The sequence below is a fragment of the Quercus suber genome, unplaced genomic scaffold (assembly GCF_002906115.3).
Source record: "Quercus suber isolate HL8 unplaced genomic scaffold, Cork oak 2.0 scaffold_498, whole genome shotgun sequence".
Lineage (NCBI taxonomy): Eukaryota > Viridiplantae > Streptophyta > Magnoliopsida > Fagales > Fagaceae > Quercus > Quercus suber.
Window position 1 is genome coordinate 24395 of NW_027069947.1, and position 9456 is coordinate 33850.

General features: G+C 34.0%; 1 non-coding gene across 27 annotated transcripts; it reads left to right on the forward strand.

Moving 5' to 3' along the window:
* LOC112008735 (uncharacterized) lies at positions 1-9205 on the forward strand. 27 transcript variants are annotated; one of them, XR_010624917.1, is made up of 12 exons: positions 596-702; positions 1032-1188; positions 4652-5256; positions 5707-6148; positions 6286-6331; positions 6423-6509; positions 6641-6847; positions 6930-7029; positions 7168-7274; positions 7883-7984; positions 8511-8801; positions 9017-9205. It is a non-coding gene; the product is annotated as an uncharacterized LOC112008735 (transcript). The 27 variants fall into 27 exon arrangements; XR_010624894.1 differs by lacking the exons at positions 4652-5256; positions 5707-6148; positions 6286-6331; ... (2 more) ...; positions 6930-7029; positions 7168-7274 and adding exons at positions 1433-1698; positions 2461-2904; positions 3042-3087; ... (2 more) ...; positions 3688-3787; positions 3926-4032 and having other exon boundaries at positions 597-702; XR_010624899.1 differs by lacking the exons at positions 4652-5256; positions 5707-6148; positions 6286-6331; ... (2 more) ...; positions 6930-7029; positions 7168-7274 and adding exons at positions 1433-1555; positions 1656-1698; positions 1955-2007; ... (2 more) ...; positions 3688-3787; positions 3926-4032 and having other exon boundaries at positions 597-702.
* The last annotated feature ends 251 nt before the right edge of the window (positions 9206-9456 follow it).

Below are 9456 nucleotides of genomic sequence, written 5' to 3' on the forward strand. Positions count from 1 at the left end.
TTAATGTCTATATTTATATGGATGGACTCAACTCAACTCTATCCCGGACGAAATTCAACACTTCACTGCTATTTCAAGCTGTCCATAAGGGAATTTGATGGAATGGAAACTTTGCCTGAATGGTTGGGCAACTTTTCTTCTCTTCAATGGTTGAACTTTACCGTTGCAAAAACTTGGTGTATCTGCCAACAAAGCAAGCTATACAACACCTACCCAGTTAATCATTAATGATTGCCCCAAATTAAAAGAAAGATGCGCAAAGGGGAGCGGTGCAGACTGGTCCAAAATTTCCGACATCCCAGGTATCTGTATTGATGATGAATTATCAAACGGTAGCTGTGCAAATTATTCCAAGACAGATGGGCGGTATGTTACCCCTAATTTCAGTATTCCTCTATTCACTTTTCCCTAATCTTTTTAATTTTTTTAATTTATTCTTTATTTGTTTTAGAAGAAGAAAAAAAAAATGGAGTTATCTCTTTTGATAATTGCAAACAATATTCAACGCCGATTTTCCATATTCCAATTATACAGAAATTATGCGGTAAGTCCATCTAAACCTGATCTCCTCCTCTTCTTTTACAGTAAACTCCATTTTTTTTTCTAAGGAACCATATAACAAATGTTATGCATGTAGGTTATTTGTTGGTGCTATGCAAGAAGGAAAAGAACTGAAATGCATTAATGAACAAAAAAGTTTAGGTACTTCAATTCCTCTCCCAAGGCATTTCTTATTTTGTTTCCAACATAACGGAATGCAAGGGAAATTCACTCTCAATAGTTAAATAAAACTATGTATTGTGAAAAAGTAATAATTCACACTTATAAGATTGATATTAGTTAGCATTCTGCTGCTGAAGCGCTTCAGTTAACATTCAAGTTTTTAATAGTCTAGCTTTTAGAGCCGTGGTTCACATTCACAGTCTTAGCATTGTATTATGCAATTATCTAGTACTTTAAAGTTGAGAATGCTGTAAAGTTGTATTTCACATAACATTCACAGTCTTAGCATTGTATTATGCTATTATCAGGTCCAATGGGAGCAGTACTTTGTACTATCATCATGCTTCGAATCTATCGTTGTTCCACAGTAGCTCAATGATAAAGTGGTCGCCGTTAACGGATTGGTTGTAGGTTCGAATCCTACTTGGGGAGATTTGATTCATCTGCTTTGACCGTTATTGATAGGTAACCTGTTCCTGTGTCTTTGTTTCTATTGCATTCTATACATGATATCTAATCTTTAAAATCAAAATTTATAACATCTGCCACGGTTAAAAAAATTTGTGAGCGAAAAAGAAAGCTAAAGATAACATCTTTCTAGCTAAACCTTGTGAAAGCAGCAAGCGTAGTGTATATGTATTTCCATGGGTGGTACTCTGCATTTTCTATTCAAATTGGTCAAACTTTTGACACATAATAATATTCTTAGGTGAAGGTATCATATTTGGATGATCTTAACGCTTTGCTGGACTGGTGGGGAAACTTTTCCTTTCATGAAGAGCTGAATTTTAGGGAACAAGATCGCTAATTTCTGGAGCAAATTATGGAAGAGGTGCAATCCATGCCAACATAGATGCTCTCTGTTGTTAGCTAAGTGCATCTAATGCTCACTTTAGAAGAAAAGCTGAATATTTCATACTGTTTGCTGCCAGGGTGTTAATTTGATTCCCATCTTGTTGAAGTTAATTAAAATTTGTGAGTTTCCTCCAATCTCATATTCTTCTCTTCTGAGGTGTCCCTCTTAACTAAACGTAACCTTCAGATTTCTCTATTTTGTGTGCTTGCTAGATTTCTTGAATTTATAAAAACTGTGATTACAATGCAATAGAACAATTAATGACTGTGTTCGTGAAGATTATTGAACTTAATAAGTCAGGCACCATCCTTTATCTTCTAATATTTCATTCTTTGTTGTTATGTTCAAAATTTGTGGCAAATTGATGTCAATCAGAGCTTGAGGACCCTACACATCTTATGATTGTCATTGAAGTTGGATTCTTGAAGGTTTTATTAATCTATCTTTTTCTATGCTGCTCTTTTTTCTTTTTTTCCTTATGCATCTTCCATGCATTGGAATGAAATCAAGCATCCTAGAGAGTTTCTTTTCACATGTTTAAGACTATAGATGAGCTCAATGATAGATATTTGGAAAACTGTAATGAATGTTTTATGATATCTACTTTTGGTTTATGTGCAGTTGTATTGTTGTTTTCATTAGACGTTGAATCTACATCACTGTTTCAGTTTAATGCCTAGATGTTAGGACTAAAGATTGATTTCTGTTGGACAAGAATAAATGCTTAGGGATTTTATGCTTACCTCAAGTCTCTGCCTCATCTACTTCAACACACAGCACCATAATAATTAAAAGTTAAAACCACAAATTAGAAAGTATGGAATTTTTTTTGTTCTGTAGTTGGGGAACCTTTCATTTATACATCATCTGTCTGTTAACAGTTGCAAGAAGCCAGAACTGCTACCAGCACTGGATGTGGTGGAATGCCTCATTAATTTAAAGATGCCAGTTATTTTTCAATGTTCCAATAAAAGGTCACATTTGATCAATAGGCTCTCAATCTATTTCATTCCCTTCAAACTTCAAACAGCTGACAAAGGATTTGAGCAAAGCACTGTGAAATTCTATCATTTGACTTGCCTGTAAATGACATGTTTAATGTCCCCAAGAAAGAGGAACAACCTGAGATTCAAGTCAAAAGAGAGCATCTTTTCATTTTGTGTCTGATATCAAGTTCCAAATTTTTGGAAGCCATCTTCGTTTTAACCTATGTGAAATTTCTGGTTGCTGGCCAGTTGGACTATTATTGTGTCTATATCTGCAAATGTTTACAAGTTTACTCTACATGATAGCTCTACTACCTTTGTCAACCAACAAAATATCAAGTGAGTCCAAGTTTTCCAGCTTTTACATTCCATCTCCTATGTACTTAGCAATGGATCTTTTCTAATAAAATGAATTCCAGTATGTCATCCACCCATTGAATCTTATTTTTTTCCTGGGTTATGGTTGGTTAACCTAGGGACCTCTTTTTTCATCAACAACTGAACTTTACTGCACTCTAAAAGGTATATATCTGCCCAAATAATTCCCAAATAATTTCTTCTTCGTATCTTTCTAGCTTCAATTAATGTCAGTTTTGTTCTTCTCTTCTTGTAAGCTTTTCCTTAATGAAAGGGCCAATTGTTTTGGATGCTCCAATTCATGAACATGTTGGAAGAACAGTTCTTAATAGTAAGCAGATAAGGTAATGGACATATAACTTTTATCGGCTATTATTCAAAAATTACCATTTGGTTTAAAATTTCATTTTGTTACTCAGAAATGATTTGAAAGTTTTACACATTAAGTCATGTATGAGTATGGATATAAAAACAGGGAATGGCGACTCTCCCAAAAGATTTTGATGACTCCCCTAACCAATTAGAAGAGGGCAAGATCCATGACATACTCCAACAGTGTGGCAGGATGGCATATTCTTGTTTCAATTGGGCTGGTACAATTACAATGAACTTGCCACTTGAGAAGCTACACATATTCACGAGTATGGTGGCTTCTTAAAAGCTTTTTGAATTTCTGCATTTTGGTAAGCTATGTTTCTTGTGAATAAGTTGGTTAGATTCCTTGAAATTGATTGGGGATGATGCTAACCAAAATTAGCTACACAGATTCCTAACAGATCTTCCACCTATCAAATCTTATTCTGTTATTGTGGCCTCACCTAGAACCCTTTGTTCTAGTGACTTCAACACTTCAATGCTTGCTAAGGTATGAATTTGATGGTTAGCCATCTTGCATGCTTGATTGATTATCAAAATTGTTCCACTTAAAATCACTTCTACATATCTTTACCAGAGATATTTAACATACTAGCTTCATTTATGGATTTTTACATGTCTGCTACAGCCTTCTGTTCTTGTCAATCTTGTTGTCTTAACTAAGAGGCCAACCCGTTTGGGTGCTCCAATTCATACAAGAGTTTGAAGGATACTAGCCTACAGTGACTGGATAAGGTAATGAACATATGTCTCTGTAAGTTGACTTTTATTTGCAATCAATTAGTACCATTTTTAAAAAAAATTAATTGTATTACTCAGAAATATGAGCTAAAAACCTTTATTAATTAAGTCTGTCATGACAAAAATATCTTACTGTGCTATTATATAATTTAATAACCAACTGTATACTTTCTGTATACTTTGGGAGATTCTATTTTGGTCTCAATAAAGTTTATTACTTATAAAAAAAAAAAAAAGTTGTAGTTCCTACACTAAAAAGTAAAAACCTTATTGTCAATGAATAGTTGAAGCAAGATACAGTATGTAGTTTTCCTGGAAAAAGATAGAACATACATGTATGAAAGCTAAATCTAAATTGCTTACATAAACTAATTTTGTAGTGATAGCTGCTAATAGCTAATCAAGGCTGAACAACTTTATGCCTGGTCAATATATTGAGACTTAAGCATTAATATTAATAACTCTGTTACTTTATCTTGTAGCCTAAACAACCCAAATCTTTCTAGCTAAACCTTGTGAAAGCAGCAAGCGTAGTGTATATGTATTTCCATGGGTGGTACTCTTCATTTTCTATTCAAATTGGTCAAACTTTGACACATAATAATATTCTTAGGTGAAGGTATCATATTTGGATGATCTTAACACTTTGCTGGACTGGTAGGGCAACTTTTCCTTTCATGAAGAGCTGAATTTTTGGGAACAAGATGGCTAATTTCTGGAGAAAATTATGGAAGAAGTGCAATCCATTCCAATAGAGATGCCCTCTGCTGTTAGCTAAGTGCATCTAATGCTCACTTTATAAGAAAAGCTGAATATTTCGTACTGTTTGCTGCCAGAGTGGTTAAATAGCTGGATTTTGTAATGCCAGGGTGTTAATTTGATTCCCATCTTGTTGAAGTTAATTAAAATTTGTGAGTTTCCTCCAATCTCATATTCTTCTCTTCTGAGGTGTTACTCTTAACTAAACGTAACCTTCAGATTTCTCCATTTTGTGTGCTTGCTAGATTTCTTGAATTTATAAAAACTGTGATTACAATGCAATAGAACAAAATGACTGTGTTCGTGAAGATTATTGAACTTAATAAGTCAGGCACAATCCTTTATCTTCTAATATTTCATTCTTCGTTGTTATGTTCAAAATTTGTGGCAACTTGATGTCAATCAGAGCTTGAGGACCCTGCACATCTTATGATTGTCATTGAAGTTGGATTCTTGAAGGTTTTATTAATCTATCTTTTTCTATGCTGCTCTTTTTTTTTTTTCTTATGCATCTTCTATGCATTGGAATGAAATCATGCATCCTAGAGATTTTCTTTTCACACTTTTAAGACTATAGATGAGCTCAATGATAGATATTTGGAAAACTGTAATGAATGTTTTATCATAACTACTTTTGGTTTATGTGCAATTGTATTGTTGTTTTCATTAGACATTGAATCTGCATCACTGTTTCAGTTTAATGCCTAGATGTTAGGACTAAAGATCGATTTCTGTTGGACAAGACTAAATGCTTAGGGATTTTATGCTTACCTCAAGTCTCTGCCTCATCAACTTCAACACACAGCACCATAATAATTAAAAGTTAAAACCACAAATTAAAAAGTATGGAATTTTTTTTGTTCTGTAGTTGGGGAACCTTTCATTTATACATCATCTGTCTGTTAACAGTTGCAAGAAGCCAGAACTTCTACCAGCACTGGATGTGGTGGAATGCCTCGTTAATTTAAAGATGCCAGTTATTTTTCAATGTTCCAATAAAAGGTCACATTTGATCAATAGGCTCTCAATCTATTTCATTCCCTTCAAACTTCAAACAGCTGACAAAGGATTTGAGCAAAGCGCTGTGAAATTCTATCATTTGACTTGCCTGTAAATGACATGTTTAATGTCCCCAAGAAACAGTAACAACCTGAGATTCAAGTCAAAAGAGAGCATCTTTTCATTTTGTCTGATATCAAGTTCCAAATTTTTGGAAGCCATCTTCATTTTAACCTCTGTGAAATTTCTGGTTGCTGGCCAATTGGACTATTATTGTGTCTATATCTGCAAATGTTTACAAGTTTACTCTACATGATAGCTCTACTACCTTTGTTAACCAACAAAATATCAAGTGAGTCCAAGTTTTCCAGCTTTTACATTCCATCTCCTATGTACTTAGCAATGGATCTTTTCTAATAAAATGAATTCCAGTATGTCATCCACCCATTGAATCTTATTTTTTTCCTGGGTTATGGTTGGTTAACCTAGGGACCTCTTTTTTCATCAACATATGAACTTTACTGCACTCTAAAAGGTATATATCTGCCCAAATAATTCCCAAATAATTCTTCTTCATATCTTTCTAGCTTCAATTAATGTCAGTTTTGTTCTTCTCTACTTGTAAGTTTTTCCTTAATGAAAGGGCCAATTGTTTTGGATGCTCCAATTCATGAACGTGTTGGAAGAACAGTTCTTAATGGTAAGCAGATAAGGTAATGGACATATAACTTTTATCAGCTATTATTCAAAAATTACCATTTGGTTTAAAATTTCATTTTGTTACTCAGAAATGATTTGAAAGTTTTACACATTAAGTCATGTATGAGTATGGATATAAAAACAGGGAATGGCGACTCTCCCAAAAGATTTTGATGACTCCCTAACCAATTAGAAGAGGGCAAGATCCATGACATACTCCAACAGTGTGGCAGGATGGCATATTCTTGTTTCAATTGGGCTGGTACAATTACAATGAACTTGCCACTTGAGAAGCTACACATATTCACAAGTATGGTGGCTTCTTAAAAGCTTTTTGAATTTCTGCATTTTGGTAAGCTATGTTTCTTGTGAATAAGTTGGTTAGATTCCTTGAAATTGATTGTGGATGATGCTAACCAAAATTAGCTACACAGATTCCTAACAGATCTTCCACCTATCAAATCTTATTCTGTTATTGTGGCCTCACCTAGAACCCTTTGTTCTAGTGACTTCAACACTTCAATGCTTGCTAAGGTATGAATTTGATGGTTAGCCATCTTGCACGCTTGATTGATTGTCAAAATTGTTCCACATAAAATCACTTCTACATATCTTTACCAGAGATATTTAACATACTAGCTTCATTTATGGATTTTTACACGTCTGCTACAGCCTTCTGTTCTTGTCAATCTTGTTTTCTTAACTAAGAGGCCAACCCATTTGGGTGCTCCAATTCATACAAAAGTTTGAAGGATACTAGCCTACAGTGACTGGATAAGGTAATGAACATATGTTTCTGTAAGTTGACTTTTATTTGCAATCAATTAGTACCATTTTAAAAAAAAATTAATTGTATTACTCAGAAATATGAGCTAAAAACCTCTATTAATTAAGTCTGTCATGACAAAAATATCTTACTGTGCTATTATATAATTTAATAACCAACTATATACTTTCTGTATACTTTGGGAGTTTCTATTTTGGTCTTAATAAAGTTATTACTTATAAAAAAAAAAAAGTTGTAGTTCCTACACTAAAAAGTAAAAACCTTATTGTCAATGAATAGTTGAAGCAAGATACAGTATGTAGTTTTCCTGGAAAAAGATAGAACATACATGTATGAAAGCTAAATCTAAATTGCTTACATAAACTAATTTTGCAGTGATAGCTGCTAATAGCTAATCAAGGCTGAACAACTTTATGCCTGGTCAATATATTGAGACTTAAGCATTAATATTAATAACTCTGTTACTTTATCTTGTAGCCTAAACAACCCATTAGCAAATTTAATTTTATGTCTGATATCAAGTTCACACAATTTTTGGCAAGCCATATTACATTTTATGATACTAGCTTCTCTTAATTGAGTTTCACTTGTCTGGTATAGTCTTCTCTTCTCAGCGGTCTTGCTGTCTTAACTAAGAGGATATGCTGCTTGGGCGATCTAGTTCATTCAAAAGTTCTAAAAGAACTAGCCGACACTGCATGGGTAAGGCAATGAATATGTCTCTGTAATCTGACTCTTGCAATTATTCAATTAGTACCATTAGGTTTAGAATTGATTGTACTACTCAGAAATATGACTTAAAATTTTCATCAATGAAGTCAGGCATGACTAAAATATCTTACTGTGTTTTAATCCAATTTCAGTTGTAGCTCCTACACTAAAAGCCGCACTGTTAGTGATAAGTTGAAACATGGTACAGTATGCAGTTTTCATTTTTTTTTTTATAAGTCAACATGCAGTTTTCTTGGAAAAAGATAGAACATACCAGTATGAATTCTAGATCTAAAATGTCTTATGCTACTAATTTTACATTCTACCCCAAAATGAAGCTACAATAGCTGCTAATTTCTAAACAAGGCTGAACAACTTTATGCCTAGTCAACATTTTGAGCTTTAAGCTTTGCTATTAATAACTGTGTTACTTTATCTTGTAACCCAAAACACCCACTAGCACATTTTATTATGTTCTTCTCCTGGTTAAATTTATGTTGAATATTTGTTTATACAGGTCCCGAAGTTGTCTGATTTGCTACAATCTCAACTAAATTTAAACTTCGCTTGTCGAAAGCTGATGTCAATAGCTGATGCTCACTCCTTAGTGCTGTTCTGCTCTTCAATTCGCTGGGCTGAGATCTTGGAAAACATCAAAAGCTAATGGAAATTGCATCTGAATTTGAATTGTGGTGGTCAGTAGAGGAATCATTGCTGCATGTATATAAGACTCCAATCTGGAAAATAGGTTACCTCATCTGCTGCAACAATAGAATGAGTTCTCTAAGACCTGACTTAGATACTAAAGGTATACCTTCTGTCATTGTTACAGTTTTTACATAGTCATATTTGACTTGTAAAAGAATAACTAGTGTTATTTAATGCCTTATCCTTTGTCATTCGGTTTAACCATTGACATTGTAGAACATAAAGAAATCTCTATTGTGTGTTTTTGTGTACCTTGTGATGTTATTGTTTTGATAGCAGAAGCTCTAATACAGATTTAGTTGTCTTGGTTGGCAGCCTTGCATATGCAGTAGTATGCACTCGTCGTCTCAGCCCAACATTTCTCAAGCTGTCAATGTGGAACCTGGTCACTATGTGCAAGATTAGGATAATGGTCATTCACAAGTTAATGGATCTTGAGATGTATTTTGGGAATGCTGATTTGGGTTTGAAGTTTGAGAGATGAATCTGTTGGAAGACATGTAGCTGGATATGTTGATTCAGACTAGGCTGGAGAAGATCTGGATAATCTTTGTTCTACTCTGAAGCTAGAGGTTGACCTCTGGTGAGTTGGAGGTGATACTGCAGTCAATATTGTATTATTAACCAGTGAAGTGGAATACATGGCTATGATTGAAGCTATCAAGGAGGTTATTTGGCCACACGTTTGATTGAAGACTTTGGAATCATCAGGAGCATGATCTTGAAAATTCAACATAATAGGAGTTCTATTTTCA